The sequence below is a fragment of the Microtus oregoni genome, unplaced genomic scaffold (assembly GCF_018167655.1).
Source record: "Microtus oregoni isolate MIOR12 unplaced genomic scaffold, Mior012 000050F_ref0000143, whole genome shotgun sequence".
NCBI classification, from domain to species: domain Eukaryota; kingdom Metazoa; phylum Chordata; class Mammalia; order Rodentia; family Cricetidae; genus Microtus; species Microtus oregoni.
The window spans coordinates 15711124-15738222 of NW_024543256.1; positions in this window are offsets into that span (position 1 = coordinate 15711124).

Here is a 27099-nt window from a genome sequence, read left to right on the forward strand (position 1 = left end):
TTCAAACTGCCTTTTTGCCATCTGAGTAATAAGACCATATTGTCTGGGTAGCAGAATAGAACTCAGGGATAAAGTACAGGCTTTGACTTCTTCTCTTTGGTGTTCAACCCCACCCTCAATGAGGCTCTATGTCTGCCAAAGCAGGCATGGCTAATGGATCATGGAACCTGGGCACAGAAAGTCTCCCAATCCTCAACCTAAGGCTCCTAACATGGAACCTGCTTGACACTCCAAGCATTAGCACACTGCACAAGTGGCAGGACCATGACAGAGCTCCAGCATAGACAGACACAGATGCATTACAATGGAAGGTTTGTGGTCCAGTGCTGGAGAACTCTGGTATTTACGGATCCAAATGAACCATATGACAGTCAACTTCATAGCCTGTCTCTGTTGGCACAGACGTGAAAAAAAATAATGAAAAAGACTGAAGTGTGAATTTGGGGCTATAAACTGTAGAATTTTAAGATCTAGTTATCAAAATATTTTTTTAAAGATTTATTTATTATGTATACAACATTCATTTCATGTATGCTTGCATGCCAGAAGAGGGCACCAGATCTCAGCACAGATGGCTGTGAGCCACCATGTGGTTGCCGGGACTTGAACTCAGGACCTCTGGAAGAGCAGTCAGCACTCTCAACCTCTGAGCCATCTCTCCAGCCCATCAAAATATTTTTTAAAAAAGAATTATACATGGTGACCAATGAGACAATATTCCAAAGACACAAGTGTTGGGGAATATTAGCTTAACTATGCAAAGATGTGTTGCATTAATTTGTGTTGTGGGATATTAGTTTAATTATGCAAAGAAGTGTTGCCTTTATTTATCTTGCCTGCTTCAGGCACCTGATTGGTCTAATAAAAAGCTAAACAGGCAATAGCTAGGCAGGAGGTATAGAAGAGACTTCTGGGCAGAGAAAGTTGGAAGAGAAATTTAGACTGGCGGAGACAGAAGGCAGAGGGAGAGAGGGAGACACCAGAGAGATCCCAGGGACCTGAGAGATAGACAAAGAGGAAGCAGGAAAGCAGAACATACAGAATGAAAGAAAGGTAGAAAGCCCCAAGACAAAATGTAGATGAATAGAAACAGGTTAAATTAAGTTATAAGAGCTAGGGGACACACATATGCTAAATCTGAGCTTTCGTAATTAACAATAAGTCTCCATGTCTTTATTTGGGAGCTGGTTGGCAGCCCAAAGAAAATTCCAACTGCACACCATCTTGATTTAACATCCAAAAATCATCTAATGAAATGATCATATATAGCCAGACGCAGTGGTGCAAACATGTAATCCCAGAATTTACACAAGGAACTGGAGTCAGGGATATAGTAAGCTTGAGCCTAGTCTTAGCTAAATAGCAAAATTTCCAGGGGAACCTGAGCTGCATAGAGAAATCTTCCATCTCAAACATAAATAAATAAATGCAAGTAAAAAAGCACTTAAATGCATAATATATAGATTAAAAATTAACACTACCTGTTCAATGGATTACAAAAATATCTAAAATCCAATACCCTGTTTAACATCTATCAAATAGTCAAAGAATAGAAGGAACTTCTTCCAGTTTTTCCCCTCACTGCATTTTTACATATTCTTAAATGGATCTTTAAGCACCCTATTCTATCAATTTGGTAATATCTTAATGGGTGGGAAATTTCTTTACATGGATGGAAACGGTCATTTATGAAAACCCTACAGCTAGGATCATACGTAAATGGTGAGTAAATGGACTCTTTCTCCCTAGTAACTGTATAAAGACAAGGATGGCCACACTTACTGCCATGTATATTAAACATCATACTGGAAGTTCTAGCTAGCGTAAGTAAGCAAGAAAAAATAAATGACCTTCAGATTGGGTAGGGGGAGGTAAAGCATATCAGTTTGCAAATGATATGCTCTTGTTTATTGAAATACCTAAAGAATCTTCTAAGAGACTATTAGAACTAATTAATTAATTTAGAGTGCTTGCAGGAAATCAAGCTAATACAAAAAAAATCAGTTGTTTCTAATATTTACAGTGAGTGATCCAAACATTAACAAAACAATTTTTATAATAATATCAATTACTATAAATTTTTTGCAATAAATTTAACAAATATAATGCCAAGCTTATACACTCTGAAAATTGCTAAAATTTGAAATGTTTTTTCTTTGTTTGTTTGTTTGTTTATTTATTTATTTATTTAAGATTTCTGTCTCTTCCCCGCCACCGCCTCCCATTTCCCTCCCCCTCCCCCAAACAAGTCCCCCTCCCTCATCAGCCCAAAAATCAATCAGGGTCCCTGCCCTGTGGGAAGTCCAAGGACCACCTACCTCCATCCAGGTCTAGTAAGGTGAGCATCCAAACTGCCTAGGCTCCCACAAAGCCAGTAAGATAGAAGATCTAACTAAATGAAAAACTATCCCATGTTCTATGGATTCAGTTCAATACTGATTTTAATCTCAGGCTAAGTCTTTATAGAAACTAAGCTGATACTAAAATCTGCCAATGGACTTAGAGCTACGAAAACTTTCCTAAAGAACAGTAAGTTGGGAGGACTCACACTTCCTGATTTTGAAATTAGTATTCAAGTCACAGTGGTGTAAGGCTAGAACTATAAGTTGGTGGAAAAATTTCAAGAGTCTAGACATTGGAACATTTATGGTCAACTAATTTTGTGTTTTTGCTTTGTTTTGTTTTGATAAGGGTGTCAAGACTATTCCTTCAAAAATATTCTTTTCAAGAAATTTTGCTGGAACAATTGCATTTCCACATGCAAAATAATGAATATGCTTACCTACAACACACTATATTCAGAACCTATCTCACAGATTTAAATATTAGAGTATATACTATACAGATCCTAAAATAAAACATAAGGATATATCTCTATGACCTTGGATTTGGCAAAGGAAATGGGGTTTCTTGAGGTAGTAAAAATAAATTTTTAACTTTGGTGATGGTGGAAAATATTTGAGAATAAGTTCCAAAAACTATTGTTTTCAGAAAAAGGTGAGTAGGACATGTGCTCAACTGTGATCATAGCAACATTATTGTAATAGTCAGAACCAGAACACAACCTATAACTCAACCAAAAAAATGGATAAAGAAAATGTGGTACATTTACACAATGGAGTACTACTCAGCGGAAAAAAATGACATCTAGAAATTTGCAGGCAAATGGATGGAACTAGAGAAAACCATCCTGAGTGTGATAGCCTAGACCCAGAAAGACAAATATGGTATGCCCTCACTCATAAGTGGATATTAGTCATAAAGGAAAGGATAACCAGATAATGATTCCAGAGAAGGTAGGTAACAAGGAGAACTCTAACAGAGACATACATGGATCCCCCTGGCAAGGGGAAATAGACATGATCTCCTGAGAAAATTGGAAGCGTGGGGGGAGAAGGGAGAGCAGAAGGGGAGAATGAGGGGAGAAGAGAACATGAGGGAATCGAATGGTCGAGATGAGAGGAAGTACAGAGAGGGAGAGCAGAAAAGAGATATCTTAATTGTGGGAGCCATTATGAGGCTAGCAAGAAACCTGGCACTAGGGAAATTCCCAGGAATCCACAAGATTGACCCCAGCTAAGACCCTAAGCAATAGTGGAGAGGGTACCTGAAATGGCCTTGCCCTGTAGTCAGATTGATGATTCCCTTAAACGTCACCATAGAACCTTCATCCAGTAACTGATGGAGGCAGATGCAGAGATTCGCAATCAAGTACTGGGCTGAGCTCCCAGAGTCCAGTTGAAGAGAGGGAGGAGCAATAATATGAGCAAAGGGGTCAAGGCCGTGATGGGAATACCCACAAAAACAGCTGACCTGAGCTAGTGGGAGCTCACTGACTCTGGACTGACAGTGGGGTAACCTGCATAGGACCAAACTAGACCCTCTGAATGTTGGTGACAGTTGTATGGCTGGAGCAGTCTGTTGGTCACTGGCAGTAGGACCAGGATTTAACCCTAGTGCTTGAACTGGTTCTTTGGAACCCCTTCCCTATGGAGGGATACCTTGCTCAGCAGTGTAGATGCAGTGGGGAAGGCCTTGGTCCTGCCTCAAAATGATGTGCCAGACTTGGTTGAATAATATATAGTGTGAGCATATGTCTCAATAATGTTTTATTTTAAGAATGTCTTAAATTTAATACTAAAATTATGTAGCAAGTATTTTCCAGATTCCCAAGGGACCCATGGAACAAAAGAAGATAAGAACAATTAATGAAAAACTATTTCAGCAAGGCAAACAGTCTCCCAAAGACTGTTCTATGAGGTACAGGAGTCACTAATGACATGTAGTTATTCCTGGTTGATTTAAATTACTAAATTAAAGCAGGACCATATTAGAAATTCATTTTCCAAGCTAGGCATAATGGCGCATAGCTATAATCTTAGCTCACCATCCTATAGTGTTCAGGAAGCTGAGGCAGGAGGATCTTAAATTTCCTCAATAGCCAGTGAATGACTACTGACCTGAACCCAGGTGAAGGGCCATTCCATCAAGGCAGACATGTTAGTCAATACAGCTACTGCTTCTCTGCTCACCCTTAGGATTTCGCTGCTGCCCAATTTGCTGTAAATGCCAAACTGATTACCTTCCTGAACAAGTGGTGTACGCATGCCTGCTGCTGGTGTTGGATACTAAACACAGGCCCTCTGGAAAGACAAGAAGCACTCTGAACCCCCGAGCCATCTCTCCAGCTCCAAGACAAAACTTCAAAATAACCTTTTTCTTTAGTGGGATCCTAAGGTTTTGCACATGAAATCGTTTGCTTTGACATATCAGCACTATACTTGCTTATGAATAGATGATGAAAACATAGGTATCATATGTTTTGGTAATTGTGAAATCCACCTGTTTCATTGTTTCTTTGTGGTGCTAGGAATAGCCCAGAACTTGCACTTTCTAGGTAAGCACTCTACCCCTGGCCTATACCCCTAGCCTGAGTAATAGGCAGTTCTGGCAAAGATGCACCAGTATCCACTACTGTGCTATGGTACTTTATCTCATTTAATCCTGCAGCACTCCATCCTAGAACACTTTGCCGTGTAAAAATGAATTTCTCTTGTTTACTGGACTAGCTGCAGATTGCAGGCAAACCTCTCAAGACTTCAAGTAATCAGAGTTCATAAGAAAGGACCCGGAGGCACACTGAAGGGATCCAGCAAGCCCAATTTAAGAGCAGGCAGCTATTTGAACACAGGTGAAATTTGCTTGATTGGAAGACCTGAAGCTGAATGCAAATTGGATGAGAGCATCAAGTGTCCATAATAGGAAGCAAAAGATTTTAATCACTCTCATATTGTTTGGTTTGCAATTGTATATGGAGCAACAGCGGTAGCTACAACAACAACAGGACTATGCAATTTAGCTCCTATATAATGAAAAGGCTGTCATTGGCTTGTCTGATTGCTAGCCTGTGATTTCAAACTTGCGTGCCGGCTTTTCAGCAACAAATGCGTTTCCCACCCTGAAGCCATATTATAGATAGATTTTTTTTTTCCAGCTCTACTGTTCTTTTCTACCCTGGAATGTTCTCCTTGACATACATCGCAATTTATAAGTATTGGAAACAGCAAAATATGAAACTTAAGTTAGGAACAAATTTGACAATGTAAAGAAATTGCATCATTGCAAGCTTCCCACAAGAAATGTTTATAGTGCATTTATCACTGTCATTTGGCTTACACTGGCCTCTTGGTAGTGACAAATATTTTCCTGAGAAAGAGTAGCATGGGGATTTTTACTTTAGCAAAGCTCTAGTTAATAATATGAGTGCCTGTTCAGAGAAGTCAAGATGACCTTTAACAGCGATTTAACGCATGACTCAGACACGGACCACCAATAAGACTTAGGTGTTCTAGTAGTGCTAAAGTACTTTGTAATTTACCACTTTGTTCTTCTTTTGAAAGGGGAATAGGAAATGGCATACTAATCATGTTTATTTTCTCCTTGCAAGATGTCATTAGTCATTACGCACTTTAGGATTTGAAAGGACGGTAATGGTAGATTAATTTATATATCAGTGTTTCTTAGAAGGCCTCCTGTAAGATGCTCCTAAAAAAGAAGGTCTATGAAGAAGTGCTTATCATCTATGGGAAAGGAAGGGAGGAAGGAAGGAAGGAAGGAAGGAAGGAAGGAAGGAACGAAGGAAGGAGAGACTTACTTGATTCAGAATTTTTCTGTACCTGATTCATCCAGCATCTGAGAAAGAGTTCTAGTTAATCTTCCATTATTCATACTTTGAAAAATTATTTGCAATTGAACATGAATGCACACCTCTGCAGTTCTTTCTAAATATTCACAACTACAAAACTACCACTTAGCTTCAGGGTCACTAGATTGTTTTTACGTAAGAACCAAACAATAAAGTACTGTAAGCTTTGCAAGCTATATGGTTCTATCTGGCTACTCAGCTTCGCTATTGTGCCGTGGGCAGAGGCACTGACAAAGAAGCATGGCTTTGTCACAATGCAGATTTATTTAGGGACACTGGGTTTTGAACGTCATATAATTTTTAAGTATCATGAAATATCATTATTTTGTTTTCAACCATTTAAAAAATGACAATAATCTGTAGCCCGAAGGCCATGAAAACATAAGTGATGGTCTGACTTGGCCTCAGGCTATAGTTTTCTGGCCCCTGGCTTATAAAAAGATACAGTACAGTTTTGAGTAGTCGCCTTTAATTCCAACACCAAGGAGGCTGAGGCAGTGGAGTTAACAGTTCAGACCATTCTGTACTAAACGGCAAAAGGCTCTTTCAAAACTGAACAAAAAATTGTTTTGCAAATTGTTAGGTATTCCCAGCACCATATATATATTTCTTTTCAGCTTTGGAGACAGGATAGCACCTTTCAGTCAGGGCTGGAACTCACTATGCAACTCAGATTGACCTATAGCTTTCCCTCACTTTCCTCAGCTTCCAGAGCGCTGGCTTTACAGGCCTTAACCATGTCTGGCTTCTGAAGTCCTCCATGGAAGCTGTGAACTGACCAACGTTGGACAGCAGAGGGAAAGTTCCTGGTGGAAGAAATAAGATGAAAAATTCTTTGCTGGGATAGGTACAACCCCCAACTCCATGATTACATAGAAGGGCCTAAAGACTACAGTGGGCACCAGGTACACAGACGTGCTGTAAATGGGTTTAAGACAGTCAGTGTATCTGTATCTGTTTTACATGGAGCATAACACCAAAAGCAGCCAGACTATAGAGGGCTATGAAGGTCTCACACTGAAGGTGGGGAAAAATGCTAGTATGTTTCCCTGTCAACCCTTTCACTTCTGTTCCTATATTCCTCTAACTGTGACTCACTCTCAATTCCATGTAAATAAAATGAGATGAAAAGAACATATTTGCAATGGTCAGATTTTTTAACTTCCTTGTAGTAGTTTTCCATGAATAAGAGATAGTGAAATTTAATTTACATTTTATAGGAAACAAACATTGGAGGATTCTACAAGAGAATCAAAGAGAATGAGAGTGATTTCTATCTTTGTCACTATGAATTTCCTCTTGATGTCTCAGTTTTTCTTCATCACTCTCAGCCTCTGCCACTGTTTTTCTTTTCTATTCTCTCTCTCTCTCTCTCTCTCTCTCTCTCTCTCTCGTCTTTTTTTTTTAACTGTTTGAAGATTTAATGGCAAGATTGGGGTAGGGAAATCCTAGCTGCTACTTCTGCCTTCCTTTGGTGAGAAGGCTGCCTGTGGGTGGGATGAGGACGACCATGGGGTATGGAGTTGGTTAGGGGTTATCTAGGGCCTCGAAATATTGCTAGGCAGTATGAGGTCTCTTCCAGCTGGTAAGGAGGAATGTTAAGTGACCATGGGCAGATCCTCTCACACAGGTATTCTTGACCACTTCCTTCGAGTTTTGAGGAGTTTGCCCATAGACACTAGCTACACCAGCTACATTCCTCAACTACCAAGTGTTCAAAACTCACTGTAATGCTTTCAGAGCCACTATTGGCCCTATCTGAGCCACCCGTCTCTCCACAAGACCTGAATCACCTCCTCCCCTTACTCCAGCCCCTGCAAAAGGAAGAATAGTCTATCAGTCTGTCCCTAGACTCTTCAAGATAGGAGTTAGAATCAATGGGGGAAGAGCCTTGAGCCTCAGAGGGATAATGACCATACCACACTCCCTAGTGTCTATGGGCAAACTTCTCTCCTTGTCTTTATGAGTATTTTCTTCTTATTGCATTTCTCTGTGCACATGTTTTCAACCTCTTCTTAACAATCTGACTTTATTAGTTCCACTCTGTTTCTGTGCCCATCTCAGTTTCCCACTCAGTTATCGTCACTCAGACTCCCTTTTTTGTTGCTATGTGTGAATATGTGTATCTGACTACGTGTGTTTCTTTGTTGCTTTCTGTGTGTCTTTGTGTCTTTATATGTGAGTTTGTCCGTGTCACTGTGTCTTTGTATGTGTGTTTCTTTCTGTGAGTGTCCCTGCCTGTCTCTCACACACTGTTTATTCACACAAACACATATTCTCCTGCTTGTCTCCTAGACATAGAGGAAACAAAGCCAAATATTCTGAGACATTGCACCTCCTCCGAAAGAAGTAAACTGGAAGTTCTCTAAGTAAGAGTGGGAGCACCTTTAACCCTCATTCTGCTTGTCCAACTCTCTATATCAAAAATGTGCTCTAACGTCACGGTTCTGATGTGTTTTCCCCCTGAGGCAACTCTTTAAAGGAAACGGAGTTTGCATTAAATATTGGATGGATAGGGAGGATCTTAAGAGTGTGGTCTGAAGATGCCTCTACACAGCAAAAGTTGTCACTGTGCTTACATACGCTTTTTAGTGATTCATTTTATTAGATACTTAGAGCTCAGCTGCCTCCATTTGAAAATGGGGGAAGGAATGGCAAGGGAATGAGCTAGTCCTCAGCCTCCTGCGGGGCTACCTATGTTGTGTTTGGAGCACAGTTTGAAGACATTTGAACAAAAGCCATTTGGAAAACTAAGTATCAGAGTGGGTGATCTCCAAAGCTTCCTTCTCCATTCAGAATACCCTGATCCTAACTGGAAAGCCCTGGGAAGCCTCTAGAGCTAACTCCAAAAATTCTGTGTGCTTAGTTTAAAGACACACACACACACACACACACACACACACACACACACTGCTGTGAATGCTTTATGGTTTAGTAAGCTGTATTTCCATAATGTGCTTATTTGACTATTTTTGGTGTATGTTTTAAAAAGCCCCCTGATCATTTGACAGGTTTGTTTCTGTAGGTTTAAAACAAGAATGCAAAAAGAAAATTCTTTATCCCCATTCTCTATAGTGTTGAAAGCAAATATAAACACTTCAAATGAACAACAACAACAAAAGACTAGGGTGTGGCCTTACTTCAGTTCAAAGCACAGAACATAGGAGCAGATAGTTTTCTGAAAAACAATGGTTTGTGCCTATCATATCAAACTAGATTGAAGCACCATTAAAATATGCTAACGCAACATGAAGGAGGATAGAAGGTGACACTCAGGCATTTTTCTCTTCCAAAATTCCAACTGAGAAGTCATTCTAATATTTCCCATGTTACTTTCTTTGAAAGCTAAAGGCAATGACTCTCTGAGATTGCCTTGAGAGTTGCCAAGTATGGGCCAATATTCTTTAATCCAGCAGCTACATCGCACTCAGTAGATCCTGATAATGAAGAACCTGTGTTGATCCTTTCCAAGCACAGAATGCATAAATCTCAGAATAGTGGCCCCCAAACCTTGTTCAGCATGTATCACGGCTTTGAAACAAAGCCAGTCCCTTCAGATGTACTTCTAATTGTAAACAAAAGCTGCTCCTCTCTCTTCCTAGCTTTGACATGCTACACAATTTCAAGGAACTCTTTGGTGTCTTCTTGGTGTTAAAGACAAATAAATCTTATAATTGAAAGTGCTTTTTTAGTTTATGGTATTTAGAAAAAGCTATTTTACACCAATATCTTTCTCCAATCATTGAATAAATGTGGCTATAAATTTGCATGCACTATGTCCCCACAGCAAGAATTAGCTCACTCCTGAATGACTCTAATAACACGTGTTAAAGTGTGCTGGAACAGTCCCTTCTTCCAGTTACATACATGTCACTATATCGTCAGTGATGGGGTCTGGGATGCACACAAATTCAGGAATTTTGACCTCTCACTAATTCAGAAAGATGTTGGTAGAATTCAGCTACCTATGCATGACCCTTCACTTCCTGGTGTACAGAGAAGAAACTCCGTTGAGCTAGGAGTAGGACAAGCTGAGAGGAGGCTAGCAAGTAGGAAATCTTAATTACAAGCTATTTGAAAAGAAAATGGATTGATTTTTCATAAGTTATAAGGTAAAATAGTCTGCAGAAGGCATTCCAAATCGGGTTTTCTCTAGGTGAGGGCTTCCAAAGATTTGTGGCAGTTTAGCTAATTAGTTTAATAATTGCACATAAGTGAAGGAACCACCTTGAAAGTATTGGATAATGCATGCAAAGTTTTAAAGACTTTTACAAATCTTTGCAGGAAAGTTTTTGTTTACCGTTGCAATTAGTTCACCAAATTGGCTTCTAAATCAGTAGACTCCAAACTGAGGGCATTTGACAGCATGCTGCTTAGCTGAGGATTGGCTCAGCTTGTGTCCATTCAGTTACTTCTCTTACACCTCTGCATCCCTTCCCCCAAAATAATGCGGCCTCAACAGGGTATTTAGTCCATTGATAATAACTCTTGCATAGAAGCAAACCAGGGGAAATGAGTATTTGCTGCTGCTGCTGCAATTGCCATTAACCATTGCTTGTTTCCAAAATTGACTGAACAAAAGACTTTGCTTCTGGGCCATGCGGCCTGAGAAAATGGGTCTGAAATGGTGCATCCTTTTCATAGAACTGTTCCTGTATCAATGATGAAAGAGCTCTCTTTGCAGACTAATTGTGTGAACAAGAGAAATATTAGCCTACTTCATCGCGAAGACCCCAGCAGCAGCATTTATAGCCCTAAACTGAATGTTGTAATTATAAACGAGCTGTACCTATTTGTTAGCCCACTTCCAGATCTCCGAAACATATAGATTTGCCTTTTATCCTCTTGTCTCAGTCACTGGAATTACTTTATGTACTTGAAAGAAATGAGATTGCATTCACCCCTCCCCATATCCTATCACCCATACTTTTCGTTTAAGGCAGACTGACCTTTCCCCCCAATTAGAACAAATTAGTGACGTTTTACTTCATCTTAAAACCGCCAAGCCTTTGTGAGGACTGAGTAGATAGTGGAATCCTAATGGGGCCTTGAAAGCTGAGCAGGGGAGAAAGGAACACAGAGAGCAGAAAAAGGAGAGGAAGTGGGGGTCGGGAGGAGGCTCCCAGAATGATGACAGAGGGCATGGAGGTGGCGGCACTGGTTGGGACTCAAAGGAAAGGAAGGGGAAAAAAGACAAGAGTTGGGTGGCCTGGAGACAAGAGAGAAAAGGGGATTCAGAGGGGCCAGGGTGTTGAGGCTGAAAATGGAGGAAGAAAGAAAGAAGAGGGCCAGGTGTGAGGAGCATTGAGCTCAGAATGGGGCCAAGTGGGGAGGGTGGTAAAGGGGTCACATCCCCTTGCTTCTGATGTATCCAGACTAGAGCTCCAGCTCACTGTCTGGCTCTTGCATTCCTGGCTCCAGGGATTTTTCTTTCACACTAGCTGATGGGAATGAATCAGGAGAAAGAGGTAGATACAAGGTGGCTCAAGGCTCCTGTGGAAAAAAAAGGCGGCTCTTGAATCCCAGCTTTATCTTGCATTTATGGTGAGGTCTGGTAAGGGATTTAACTTCTTAGATTCTCACTATCTAGCTCCAAAGTTAAGGGAGAAATCTTCATGCTCTAAATTGTGGCTAGTATCAAATTGATTTATGTGCAGGCAAGTGCCTAGAACAGGATCTGGCATGTAATGGCGAGAGCTCAATAATATCCTTTTGGGTGCTTTGCTCACTTTTGTAGACACACAAAACCATTTGTGGTCTTTTTTCTGTCCAGTGCCATCAAGCCCTTCTGTGATATGGTTGGAGAGTCCCAGGCTTTTACTTCTTGCCAAGTCTCTGAAGGCCTGCACTTAGTGGCCTATGCAAACCACTTGTAGCACCATTCACAGGAAGCCTGTTTTCAGATTTGACCATCTTGCTTTGTGAAACAAGAAAATATTTATCTATCTGCTTTGTGCCGTCTGCTCTGTATCTGCCTTCGATCCAGCTCTGTCACTACAGTGCTGAGGATGGAACTTGGAGCCTTGGGTATGCTAGGCAAGAACTCTAGTACTAAGCTCCCTGCCTTGGCCTTTAAATTTTATTCTGAGACTGGATGTCACTAAGATGCTCAGGTTTGCCTTGAAATTATAATCCCCCTGCCGCAGTTTCTGAGTAGGTGGGATTATAGGTCTGTGCCACATACTGAGCTCTATCTACTCTTATTAAATAGTGAATACATTCCCAGGAGAAAGGAAAGCCAGAGATGCATGGCACATCTTAGTGTTTACACTTTACTTCAGGAATTACAGCAAGACAATATGGAATTCTGTCATAAACCTTAAATTTGAGTGAATACAGGTATACCAGGACATAGAAAGTAGTCGGAGTGCCTCAATCATACAAGAAGTGTTTTCCCTGTTCACTTGAGCATGATGCCGGGTTCTCTTGCCTTTCCTCCCTGTAATAATTTTGGGCTGCTTCTAGCTACTGATTCCATTTTCACCTATGCTGCTACTTCTCAGATTTTAATGCCCAATGGAATTGCCTGTGGATCTCGTGGAATAATAGATTCTGATTCGGTAACTCTTCAGTAGGGACAGACATTCTGTATTTCCAGAGAGTTTCAGGGTATCAAATACTGTTTGTAAATTTAGGAATATGCTTTGAGAAGCAATACTATAGAGTCTATGTTTCATTGAGTGTTCAAAAAATTAATGGTTATTCAACATCAAATGGTCAGCCTTAAAAACAAATCCATACAAGTGAACTAAATGGACTTAAGTGAACGCAGCAGATTGTATTTACACATTTATGTGTATATATAAAGCAAAAATTAAAAGACCATGAATTTGAGATGGAGGACAAAGCATAAGGGGATCGAGAGCGAATAGAGGGAAGTATTATAATAACTAGATATTTTTATCTTGTTTTTGTTCCCATTTTTTGTTTCTAGAGAATTTCATAAAATAGATAATGATCATAATCTTTCCCCAACAAACTTCTTGTTCTTTCTATGTCAAAGCAAACAAACAAACAAAAACGACTTACCAAGTGAAACCAATAGAAAGCACACAAAAACATGGAGTCCAGTTTGTGTTGGCTCTCTCCTGCTGAGCATCGCACCTTCACTGGCGTGTGGTTGATCTACAGTATCACTCCATTGGAGAACTAGTTTTGACATCTCCCAGGAGTTATCAGTTGCAAATAGCTTCTGAATTAGAAGCGGGACTTTGTGCCCACTTCCCCTCCTTCATGTTGGGAATTTTGTCTAACTTGAGTGTGTACAGGCCTTGCATGCTTCCAGTGTTTCTGTGAGTTCATATGTGCATCTGCCCTGTTGTGTCTGGAAAAGTGTCTAAAACCTCTGACTCTTAGAGTAATTTTTCTGCCTCTCTTTCCTCCCTTGATGGGAGAGCAGTGGGATCAAGACACTCCCGTCAGGACTGAGTACTCCAGACTCTCACTTATGGGTCTTTGTGTAAATTACCACTGACTGCAAGACAAAGGTTCTCGGCTGAGGTTGAGTGAGACCCTGGTGACCTTCACTGGCGTTAGGGGGCATTTTGTTGCTATGTTCATTTAGCAAGATAGTATCAGCATGTTTCCTCCTGGGCTCAAGACTTATCTAGTCTCAGGCTCATGGCCACTTTAGCAGTGTCCTGGAAGGGTTCCAGCTTATGGAATAGTCCTTAGATCCAATAAAAAATGGTTGGTTGTTGACCTAATATTCATGCTATTATTGCACCACTGTGCATATCTTGCAGGTGGATCGATATCATAGCTCACGGGGTTCGTAACTGTCTGAGATTGATGATTACGTGTCTCCTCTGGTGGCATGCAGAGTATGTCCCAGCACCACGAACACTAGTCAGCAGGGGTGAAGCTTCTACTTGGGCACCAGCTCGATTTCTCCATATTCAGTGATATAAGTGATATCTTCAACAATAAGGCCTTACCAACGGTTTGTGAAGGGTAACCAATAGCCTCAGCAAGCCTGTGATGTTTGGATGGGTCTGTGGGGCTTTCGTTAGACAGCGTCTCAAAAAGATGCAACACATTCACGGCATCTGGGGTTCTATTTGGTAGCATATGTTATCTAGTTAGGGTATTGTCTCTCCTATTACATGGTGACTCATTTAAATTCCTTTTACATATGTATGTATTTTAGTAAACTTCTACAGTAGTAGATCCCATATGTTTTTTCAAAAGGCCTTTAGTGTTAGTTATTTCTCCCCTTATTCCTTCCTTTACAGTGCCCTCCCATTGCTTCCCTCATTTAATCCTCTATTCTACTAGTTTCCCTTTTACCTTTGATAATACCAAATTTATTTCCCTTTCCTTGGGAGATCCTTCCCTTACCCACTACTTAATCTTTGTGGATATTATAAATGAAACACTCATAGCTAAAGCTTAATAGTCACATATAAAATATTTAACTTTAACAAATTAAAAACTAATGATACTGGCATAATTTAAAAATAATAAACTGCACCTTTTAAAATGTATGTATACATGAGCTTTGAATAATGTATCAACCTGTTTGTTGACACAATCAAAATACTTGTCATTTTCATGATTGCGATCAGTGTTCTTGTGTCCATTTCTAGTCAATGTCCACCATCCCTATCCCTACTCGATAACTAGTCTATTCATTCCTTGGGTTTTGTAGCATTTCATGTTAGTTGAGTCAAACATGTGTGGTTTCACTCACTCAGGATAACACTGTGAGATTTATCCATGCCATAATATATATCTGTAATTTTTTCTTTCTTATTACTGAATCATATTTCATCGTATAAATGTACCACAATCTACTCACATGAGAATAGACATTTGTGTCATTTTTGGTTTTGTATGATTGTAAATAATGCTGCCATAAATATGGACTTATGATAGTTGAGCATGTTTTCTTTAATAATGGTCTAAAAGGAGCCGTAGGTCATGTAGTGTGTGTACATTTAAATAAAAGGTAAAATAGTTTCCCCACGTGTCTTTTTTTTTTAATTGAGAAACACGTGTCTTTTTTTTTTTTACCTTGCTTTCCAATGCCATGAAAAGATACCTGAGATAACTAATTTTTTTAAAAAAGTATTTATTTTAGCTCATGGTTCTGAAGCAAGCAAAGTGAAGACCTACTGCTGTTTCAGTTCATAGGAGAAAGGGGAAGAGCCAGCGAAGGCATGTGTATGATGTCAAGCACGAGGGGCAGCCTTGTTTTCTCAGGTGATAACCCAAATCTTGTGAGGGAGATAGCACACTCACACAAGAATGGCATCGCATCAATCCTTAGAGCTCCACTGCCAAATAGCCCCCTGCCTTCTAACACTGCTACATCCAGAGTAGTAAGTTTTGGTGGGGAAAAAACCATATGCAAAGTTGTACCATTTTGTATGCCTGCTAGTAATGTAGGAGAGTTGTGGAAGTTCTAAATCCCACCAACATTTGGAAATTATCAAGTGTGAAATTTTGATTATCATATCCTAGTATTTCATCGGGCTTTCATTTTCATTTGCCTAGTGACACTGAATTTATTGTTTTCTCATGTATGTGTAGGATGTGTGTGTGTGTGGTTGGGATGGGAAGGACATGTGCACAAATGTATATGGAGGCAAGAGGTTGACATTGGGAGGCTTCCTTGGTCATTGAGGCATGAGCTCTCAGCCACATTGCTACTCTGACTAGTTTCTCTTAGCATCCTTGTCTCTGGTTTCCATGTGCTGGAGTTACCAGTGGGCTGCCATGTCTACCCACTATTTCTGCGGGTTCTGATGTACTGAATTCTGGCCTTCACACTTATATTGCAGGCACTTCAATCCCCCACCTCCTCAGACACCACAGTTTATATTTTAAATAGTATAGTTCATAAATTTGTTTTCTATCAATACACTTTATGGCTAATAGAATTTTGCCTCTTTTCTGATTGTAGAGATTTTACATTATACTTCTAGAAATACTGTAGTCCTTATTTTATGTTTTGAGTTATAATACACCATAGTTAATCCTTGTATGAGACGAGAGATAAGGATCAGGCTTCATTACTTCAATTTGAATATCTATTTTCTCCAGTATCCTTTGTGTAAAGTCCCACCTTTTCTCACATTTTCATTTCCAATAGGAATTGGAATGGATTTTAAGTTATCATTAAATTACTATCACATTTAAAGAAAACCAACCAATCAAATCTGTGAGTCTTTTTCTGTGATCTCTTGTTCATTGATCTATAAGCAGTTTCTTCTGTCACAACCACACTGTCATTATTATGGAAAATCATGAGAACTTTAAAGTCAGGTAGTATATACAGTGCTTTAACTTGGTTCTTCTATTCTTTTCCACACCTGCTATGACTGTAATAGGTTATATGCACTTCCATAGAAAAATTGAACTATTTTAAAAAAAAATTTATACAGAGAATCCTATAGATTTTCAAAAGTTTAGACCATATTGATTATGAGTATCTATTTGAGTATACTTGAAGTTTGTTTGCATGAGTAAACGTGTTAGTATCCTAGGCCACTCTGGAACTTGTTAGATTGTCTTGGCTGTCCTCATTCTATGACCCTCCTAGGATTACAGGTGTGTGGTACCATGTCTAGCTGATTTTTCCCCTTTTGTTAAAGGACTATTTGACAGTTAAAGATTGTATATAAATTAAGTATAAAATTCACCTTTCCGTTAGATGTGTACATAAGTCTTTATTGTTCGGGTTTCTGTTATTAGTGACATAGTGTTCTTAATTTCTTTTTTGTGTTCTTTTTTGAGTGCTCATTATTGCTTAGGAACTGCACTAAATGTTGGTTATTGATTTTATATACTGCAAGCTTCTTGAATTTGTTTACTGGTTTGAACAGCTATTGGTCATTGAATCTTTAAGAGTTTTAATATATAAGATTATGTCATCAGCAAACACATAATTCTCTTTTTCCCATTGGATGCTTTGTATTTATGTTTCTTTTTCCTTTTCTTTCTTTTTTGTGCTTTTGAGACAGGGTCTCTCTATGTAGCCCTGGATATTTTGGAATTCATTATGTAGACAAGGCTGTCCTTGACCATACATAGAGATCCTCCTGCCTCTGCTTCCCAAGTGCTGGGATTAAAGGCATGCACTATCATGCCCAGCATGTTTATGTTTCTTGATTATTACTTTGGTTTGTAGGTCAAGCACTGTGCTACATAATGAGGTAGTCATGGGCATCTTTACCTTGTTAAATATTTTAGAAGAAGTTTTCTCCACTTTCCACTATTAACTGTTAACTGTGAAATTTTCTTATCTGTTCTTTATTGGGTCAAGGTAATTTCTTTGAATACTTAGTTTATTAAGTGCTTTTATTATTAATGATTACTGGTTTTTTTTCAAAGACTTTTCTTAAGAGATGATCAAGTATGGACCATTTTTATTCTAATCATGTGGTGTATCATAGTCAACAATGTGTGTATGTTGAACCATCCTCATATCTCATTGTGTTATTCATACTTCTTGTCTCTATAACAAATACCTGATGCCTGAAATGGTTTAAAATTGGAATAATTACTATACCGTATGATTTCTTACACTGATTTCAGTCTAAGGTCCACTAGATTCACCACTTTGGTCCAGACACAAGGCAGACTATCCCACATGCAGGAGAATGTGGCAGAAGCTTTGAATGAAGAGAGTGGCCTGAAAGGAGAAAGGGGGATAAAAAGAGGCCACAGACAAGGTATATCTCCCCAGAACACATCCCTGTTGACCCACTGCCTTCATCTAGGCCCCACTTCCTAATGTTTGCAACACCTTGCAATGTGTGACTGCTGGCTGGGGAGTGTGTGGGTAACACTTCATATTAAAATCATAACACTCACAGACTGTGGCATATAATCCTTTTAATGGACTGTTTAATTTGGTTTGTTAGCATTTTCTTGAGGAGTTTCACATGAATATTCATTTAGAATATTGATCTATCCTTTCCTTTTCTTATGGCATCTCTGCTAGCTATAGTAGATGGGAAATGGTGACTTACATAATGAATTGGAAGAGCTGGAGATGCAGTTCAGTCAGTAGAACACCTACTTAGTATGCACAAAACCTTCGTTTCGATCTACAGTATCATAGAAAACAGGCCATCCCAGGACCTGGGAGATGGTAGTAAAGAGGATCAGAAATTTAAGGTAATCTTCAACCACATAGAGCTTGAGGTCATCAGGAACTACTTGACACTTTCTCTTAGAAAATGAGTAATTTGAAAGTTTACTGTGTGTGTTCATTTATTTGTGAGAGTTTAAGAAACAATGACATTAATTGCTCTTTGAATATTTCATGGACTCCTCCTGTGAAGCAACTGGTCCTAGAGTTTTCTTTGTTGGGAGTTTTTTCATTACTAATTCAACCTCTGTGTTTGTTAGCACACAGTTCAAGTTTTCCACTTATTCTTAACACAATACTGAAGGCTCTGCAATTCTGAGAATTTTCCACTTGTTCTAGGTTACTATGCTTCTTACTTAGCAAATTTGTTGATATAATTATTCATGATAGTCCTTTATGATCCACTTTATTTTGAGGCATCTATTGTGATATTTGTTTTTCATCTATAATATTATGTACTTGAGTCTTTTCTCTTTTTTTCTTGTTCTAGTTCAGAGTCAGTTGATTTTTTTTCTAACACCCGTCATTTCTTTTGTTGATTTTCCCTATTATCTCTCTATATGTATACATATTGACTTATTTCTGTTTGACTCTCTTCTATTCCCTTTCTACTTTTTTTAAAAAAATATTTTTTTATTTCATATGTATCAGTGTTTGGTCTGCATATATGTCTGTGTGAGGGTATCAGATCCCCTGGAATTGGAGTTACAGATAGTTGTGAGCTGTCATGTGGATGCTGGGAATTGAACCAGGGTCCTCTGGAAGAGCAGCAGTGCTCTTAAGTGCTGAGTAATCTCTCTAGCCCCCTCTTCCTACTTTTAACTTTAAGCTTATTTTATTTTTGTCTATCCAATTCCTTGAAATTTAAAGCTATTTATCTGAGATACAAAAAAAATACAGGCAACAAAAATAAAAGTAGCCTAATAGAATTGTAACAAACCATAAGGCCCCTGGGCCACAAAGAAGAATCTGAAGAATAGAAATACAATCTTTATAATGGAGGAAAAGTTTTAATACGAGGAAGTGATATCCAAAATGTAAAAAAAAAAAAAAAAGTGTAACTCAATAGCAAAATAACCAGCCCAACCCACAGACCAAATAACCTCCTTTTAAAATGAGCCATGGAAATACTGAACACATATTTCTCAAAAGAAGATGTGTAGGAGTCAGCAGCTCCTCCCAAGTCTAAATGACCCCCGACAACCATAAATTCTACTGGCCTTGAGAGTAAAAAAGAGAAATGGTTCATTTTGGCTACCTACATGGCCTTAAATACCCAACAGGAAAATATAGCTAAAGATTAAAGTAATTGGCATGCTCTTTTTGATATTGTAATTCTCCCTTCCCTTTCCTCCCTCAAAACCTTCCCAAATATCCCCTTGCTCTCTTTCAAATTCATGGCCCATTTTTGTTAATTGTTGTTACAGTCATGCATTGATAGATAGATGATACATAGATAGATAGATAGATAGATAGATAGATAGATTTCTAAATATAACCTGCAGAGCCTATACATGTTTTCAGAGCTAATCATTTGGTATTTGATGCCCACTGGTGTACACGTTCCTGAGGAAGACGATTTCTCCTACTCTGAACCTCAGTTGCCTCTAGTGGTTTGTGTAAGGTTTAGGCTAATACTCCAAAAGGCCATATTCCCTAGACATTAGGCTTTTAACACCGTAAGAAATGTTGTTTAACCAACTATTTCCTTATTAAAGAATTTTGTAAGAAGGAAAATGTTACCCAGATATAGTAGTTCAGAACTTGGCTCATTTTCAACACTGCAGCGTCCACCTGCTATCAAGACAGACCTGCTATTGTTTTAACCTGCAAAGAGAATGATGCTTGAATTTCTTCTCCCTCAATTTGTGAGTCTAGCAACTCCAACCGCTATCCAAGTGCCTGGAAGTAGATCCTGGATTCACTCTTGAGTCCCAAAAGAAGAGAAAACCTCTAAGGAGGAACCCAGTGGATGAATGCTCTTCTGAGCACATCAAGAGATTCTAATGAACTTTGAACAATTTAAAACCATCTTTCTTTTTGGTTTGTCCGGCTCCCTGTCTAGAGCATGTAGTGCTAACTCCTGTCTTGACTTTTCCTTCATATCTCTTTCCAGGTGCCATTCAAGGGCTTCCTTTCCTCCCTCCCCACATTTGGTAGTTACAGAAGTAAGACTACTGTGACATTTTCAGAGTCTTTCTAACTGACCCACTGGAGGAACACCATGTGACTCCGGATGCTCCCATTCAACTGTCAGAAGCCAGACAGGTCATTGCCCCAATTTCCTAATGGCAGTTAGGATTACCTCTTAAGAGAAGGGAATTAAGATAACAAAAGGGCAAAACTGGACAGGTAGCTCAGGGCAGGGACCCCACAAGCAGCCGTTCCAGAAATGTTCTTGTTTCTCTAGCTGGGAATGGCACAAGGGAGCTCTGGTTTCTTATCTCCTCTTAACTGAGCATCCCCACATAGAGGCTATACTTAATAGTCGGAACTAAAACTCTAGCCAAAACATAATTATTCCTTCTAGAAAACAGCTTTGGTGCTAGATCCCTAGATTTACTTGGTAAGAATAAGTTATGTCTATTCTGCAATTTCAGCTCATCTCCAAAATGATTTTAGTATCCTCTCTTCAGAAGGGAAAAAAGCACAGCAGCAGTAGAGGCCGATTAAAGGAAAAGTATTGCCTTCTGATAAAGAGGATAATATCTCTGACCTTGGTGGAGACTTAATATTTCATTTGGGTAAAGTCAATAACTTCACAGGAAGGCAGGATTATCCCTAGGAAGGCAGATTCACCCTATGTTAAAAACTAGGAGAGAATATGCTATCCCATCCAGGTGTCCCCACTTTTCTGATTTAGGACGGTGTAACTTTTCTTTTCCTTCCCTCTTTGCCCCCATTTCCTTCTTTTGGATGCTGGCTAGAACCTGGTATTTCCTGTTACTTTAGAGCTCCTTATTTTCTAAAGCCCCATTTCCCACCACATGCCTGACCTCCATTTGGGCTTAACTCAAACAGTATAGCTTTTTATCTTTCTCCTTTTCTTCTCCATTTCCCTCCTCCAGACAGTTGATATGATTTACAGCTTGACTGCCCTTGCTTGTTTCTTTTAAACTCTGATCAAATTGTCCTAGATCTTCAAAAGAGGGGGGGGGAGATGTATAGATATCCAGGGTGCGTGGAAAGCATCTACTCATCGCAAGGATGGAAATAGGAAAATTGAAAGCAAGATGGAATATCACCTTAAACCTGTCCAAATGGCATTGTCAGAAAAACAGAACAACAGGTGTTGATAAAGGTGTAGAGAAAATTGCAGATGGGATTGTTCACTGGCACAATCATTTTGCAAAACAGTATGGAGTTTCCTCAAAGTATCAAACTGCATTATGCGATCCAGCCATCCTACTTCTGGGTGTGGAAAGAAAAGGAAATGTGAACCTCAGTGAAATAGTTTCAACTCCATTCACATTTTGGTGCTATTTACAATAGCCAAGACATACAAACGTTTGTCATCAGATAAATGAGATTGAAAATATACATACACCACAGATTATCCCTCACATAAGAGGCGGAAAGTCAGCCATTTGTGACAACATTCATGAAATGGGGCGACATTATTCTAAGGGAAACAATTCAGACACAGAAAGACAAATACTATATAATCTCCCTTTTTGGGAAAACGAAAACCACACCTATAGAAATAAAAGGTAGATACCTAACTTTGGTAATTTTGGACTTAAAGTGCAGGATACAGAATCAACTTCCTAAAATCAATGGCTTTTCTGTATACCATCAACAAACACACAGAGAAAGAGATCATGAACATCTTTCCTTTCATAATAGCATCAGAGAAAATAAATTATCTAAGAACAAATGTAACAAAGGCACTGACAAAACCTCTATAATGAAAACTATAAATCTTTAAAGAAAGATAGAGAAAAATACAAGAAAATGAAAAGTCACCTCATTCTCATGGAAAGGTAGGATTAATATTATAAAAAATGGCCATCCCTTTACTTACTTTCATCCAGTGTGTGTCTCTAGTTCAAACATGTAACTCTTATAGACAACATTCTGATGAGGTTTATAATTTATTTTATCCGTTTAGTCATATGGTTGGTCATAAATGTACATTTATATTTAAAGTCATTGTTCATAAGCAAGACCCTACAACTGTCATTTTAGAATGGTTTTCTGATTATCTTGTGTTTTTTCTTTCTCTTCTTTCCTTCCTATGTTATTTGCATTTTGTAGGAATTTCTTTGCTTTGGTTCCCTTTAACTTTTATGTACAATGTTTGCTACATAAAAGGATTTTTGTTTGTGGTTACCTCTTTCTCTTTTAAGTTAGTGTAACTTCAACTGCATTTACAAAAATCACTTGAACTTTCCTGCTCTCACCACGCACTTTTTGACTCAGGTCTAGGATGATTTCATTTGTGCTGTGTAGTCAGTCAGCAGCAGCAAATTTGATTTTCTGACTTTTATATTCAAGTAAAAGTAATTTAGTTGTGACCTTTAGAGTGTTTCAATAGTCTGTACGTCTATGTGTTTGCTCTTCTCTGTGAGATTTATTCTTCTATGCCTTTGCACAGTTCCTTATCATGTTTTCATTTTAATTTGAAAGAAGTTCTTTAAATATAGTTTGTAAAACGGTCTACCACTGACGAACCCACTCAGTTTTTGCTTCCCATGGAAAGATTTTTCTTCTTTCATTTTTAAAGAACTTTTGAAACAGGTATAGCGTTCATGGTTGGCAGTTTTCTTTCGCTATTTGGAATATTCACTTAGTTTCTTTTGCTAGCTTTCTGTTGTGAACTCTGGTATTTGTCCTATGGGGTTTGGCTATATCCTAGCTTGCTTTCTATTGCTATGATTAAAAATTCTGTTCAAAAACAACTTGGAGAGGAAAGGGCTTATTTACAAATCATGTTCTCTGTCATCGAGGCAAATCAAGGCAATATCAAGGCAGAAACCCAGAGGCTGGAACTAGCAGATACCTTGGGTGGGAGGAGGCGGATGCTGCTTACTGGATCGCTCTCATCGCTCACATTCAGTTACCTTTCTCTCAGGACCAGCTGTTTTTGTGTGGCACTACTAACGGTGGTGTGGGCCCTCCACCTCAATTATTAATTAACAAAGTGTCCCACAGACTTGCCTATGGATTTTCTCATTTCATGTTCCATCCTTCCAGATGACAGTGATGGTTTAAATGAGAATAGGCCCCTATAGGCTCATATGTTTGAATGTTTGGCCCCCAGTTGGTGAGACTATTTTGGAAGAGTTAGAAGATGTGACATTTTTTGGAGGAGGTATGCTACTGGGGGTAGTCTTTGAGATTTCAAAGGACTCTGGCCATTGCCAGTGACACTGTCTCTCTGCATTGTGGTTGTATCTCAAGATGTGAGCTCTCAGCTGCTGCTCCAGTGTCTACTGTCACCTTCTCTATCATGATGGTCATAGACTCTATCTTTCTGAAACTGTAAACCTCAAATAATCTCCTTTTTCTATAAGTAACCTGTGGCATGGTGTTTTATCATGGCAATAGAAAAATAAATAAAACAATGTCCCTAGCTTGTGTCAAATTGACATAAATCTAAGGAGCACAAGTAATGGGTCATGAGTTACTTTTCTATTGCTTTCAAGTTTTTCTTTTTAACTTGACTTTTGACACTGGTTATAATTTTTTCTTCATGTACTTTATAGAGGTACACTATTATGTGAGGACGTTTTAGCTACAAGAATCTGTGCTTTACTTTGTTTTGTTTGGCACAGTCTTATGTGTCAAACCCATACTGGCTTCAAATTTGCTATGTAGGTGAGGTTGTTCTTGAACTGCTGATCTTTCTGTCTCTATTTTCTATGTGTTGGGATTGCAGGCATGTGCCTTGGCGCCTGGTTAAGCTTCATAAATCTGGATGCCAGTTTTACTATCAATACTTACAGGACTTTTCAGCCATTACCCTTATTATAAGTAATTTTTTGTTGTTGCTGTTTGGCTGTTTGCTTAGTTTTTGAGAAGAGGTACGGCTCTGTAATCTATGTTGGTCCTAAATTTTCTGTATAGTTTAGAATCATCTCAAACTTGTGATTTCCTCTTGCTTCAGGTTTGTAAGTGCTGTGTGTGTGCCACTGTATCTGGCACCATGATTTCTTCTTCCACTTTCTCTAATTTCCTTACATTCCTTACATTCACAATCTGCTTATTTTGCTTGATAACCTACTATAACTGCCCTAGATTTTCTCATTTCCTTATCTTTATTGTTTTCTCTTCTGACTAGACGCATATCACTTTAGACTTCCCAGGGGATTTTGTCCTAATAAACCTAATATATGTTGAAAGTATCATAAATTCAAATTTCATCTATTATACTAACTTCCAAGCAGCATAGGTTAACACAGTACTAGAGAGTGTCATGTTTGCTCTTGTGGTCCTCTGGCTGTTTGCTAAGGCTCACTGCTACTGCTTAGTATCCCAGGACAAAATAATACCACATATAGCTTGCTTGAGAAAAGACACAAATCTAAAATTCATACTGCATTTTCTTCTGTCTACATTTTGTTTTCCTACCATTGTGAAGTAAAAAAAAAGCACATTGTAAATCAAACAATTGTCTGTCTTAAAATTAATAGACTTTTCCCCCTGCTTCATTATTTCTGCAGTTGAAACTTCATCTGATTTGAGTTTCATATATTGCCTTTCCCCCGACTTCAGAAACTCTGTTTCATTCACTCTGGTTGCTTCTTTTTTGAACCTCTTATTTTATTCCTGTAGTGTTTTTCTGATATAATTGAATTGTTCATCTGTCTTCTCTTGTGGCTTATTCAAAGTGAGTTTTAAAGTCCTTGTCAGACAATTAATGGATCTTCACTTCTCTAGGGTCAGTTACTGAAAAATAATTATGTACCTTTTGGGACATCATGGTTTCTTGCTCCCTTGTCACACTCACAACACACACACACACACACACACACACACACACACACTCTTCTTGCTGCTTTGCAACAATGCCTTCACATTTAAGTGATCAGCCATTTCTTCCATATTTTAAGGACTTGCTTTTGTTGGGAAATTTCCTTTATGGATGAATTTAGGGGTCCTGGCTGAGTGGAGTGGATTATGACAGCCTCAGCTTCAGAAAGGAAATACATTAGATGTTTCAGCTTCGGAGATTCCAGATTAAGAGAGGTTGCAATAGATTAATATTTATGCCATTTTGTAAGATAAGGTCAATGCCCTGGAAGATTGTCAGGATTCTTGGCAGCCAAGGATGCTAGTGTCTGTATCAGCATTGAGAGTTCTCATTGGTGAAAGGTGCTGGAGTCACCCTGTTCTTATTTTTACCTACAGATGGAAGACAGCGCTAACAAGAACCCCAGACACTAAATATGGTATATGGTCACATTTGTTGTGGTGGTGGCACCAGTGTACACGGCACAGGTGTCTGTTGAGTGGTCTCAGAGCTAAACTTTAGTAACTTGGTGGTATGTGGGGCTCTCCTCAAGAAGGCTTAGAGGTTGGAAGAAGGTGTAGTATATAGCAGCTACTCTGACCAAACGAAAATATGGTGTAATAGTGGCATTTGCCTTGGGGCGAAGAAGGAAGGGCACATGAATAGTTCTTTCTTTGTTGACAGTGTAATGGTGGCTTTTTCATGGGGTTATGGTGGTTGCTACTTTTCTGAATTATAATTTTATCTACTTCTGAGTTTCTCCCTCAACTGGGTTTAGAGACAGTGAAGATATGTGGGCTCTCCGTGGTGCAATATGCTTCTATGCAGAGTGATTGCTAGAATCACTATGGCCATCCTTCTCCCCTCACTGCTGGAGATCCCTGCTGGTGCTGTAAGTTGTTTAAGACTAGGCAGAAGGGTGACAAAAGTAATTTTTTAAATTATTTTCTATGTGGCCCACCCTTGGTTTATGCGCCTCATAGATTTTCTCCAGCATACTTTGGTGTAGGCAAAGTTTTTTTTTTTAAGGCAGAGGCAGGCGGATCTCTGTGAGTTCGAGACCAGCCTGGTCTACAAAAGCTAGTTCCAGGACAGGATCCAAAACCACAGAGAAACCCTGTCTCGAAAAACCACAAAAAAAAAAAATCTAGACCAATGGTCAGCTCCCAAGTCCCACACAGAGACTTGATATTAATTATAAATGCTCATCCGATAGCTTAAGCTTGTTACTAACTGCTTCTTTCATCTTAAATTAACTCATATTTATTATGTAAGTTTTATCACATGGCTCATGGCTTACTATCTCATTTTCTATACATCATGCAGAAGATACAGAGGGACTGCATCTGCCTCTCAGCCTCTCAGCCTCTGCCCTTCTTCCCAGTGTCCTAGTCTGGCTCTCCTCCCCAATCTCTTCCTGCCCAACTATAGGCCAGTGAACTCTTTATTAACCAATGAGAGTCATAAAGATGTACAGAGTACAAAGATATTTCCACATCAATTTGGATTCTGTAATTCTTTTAAAAAAAATTTCAGTAGTATGTATTTCTTCACTCATTATTTTTGGGTAGAGAAGGTATAGTCATTGTGACATCTTAATCTGTAATATTATTGATATTATTCTAATATTTTTATTATTTTAATGTTTTAAAATATTTTTCTTATATTGAAAATAGATTTTTATCTCAAAAATATATTCTGATAACAGTTTATCCCCCATCTATACCTCCCAGTTCTTCCCCACCTCCCATTCCCATCAAAATCCACCCCCTTTCTCTCATTTGAAAACAAACAGGCCTCTAATGGATAATAGTAAAATATAATATAATTAGATAAAAT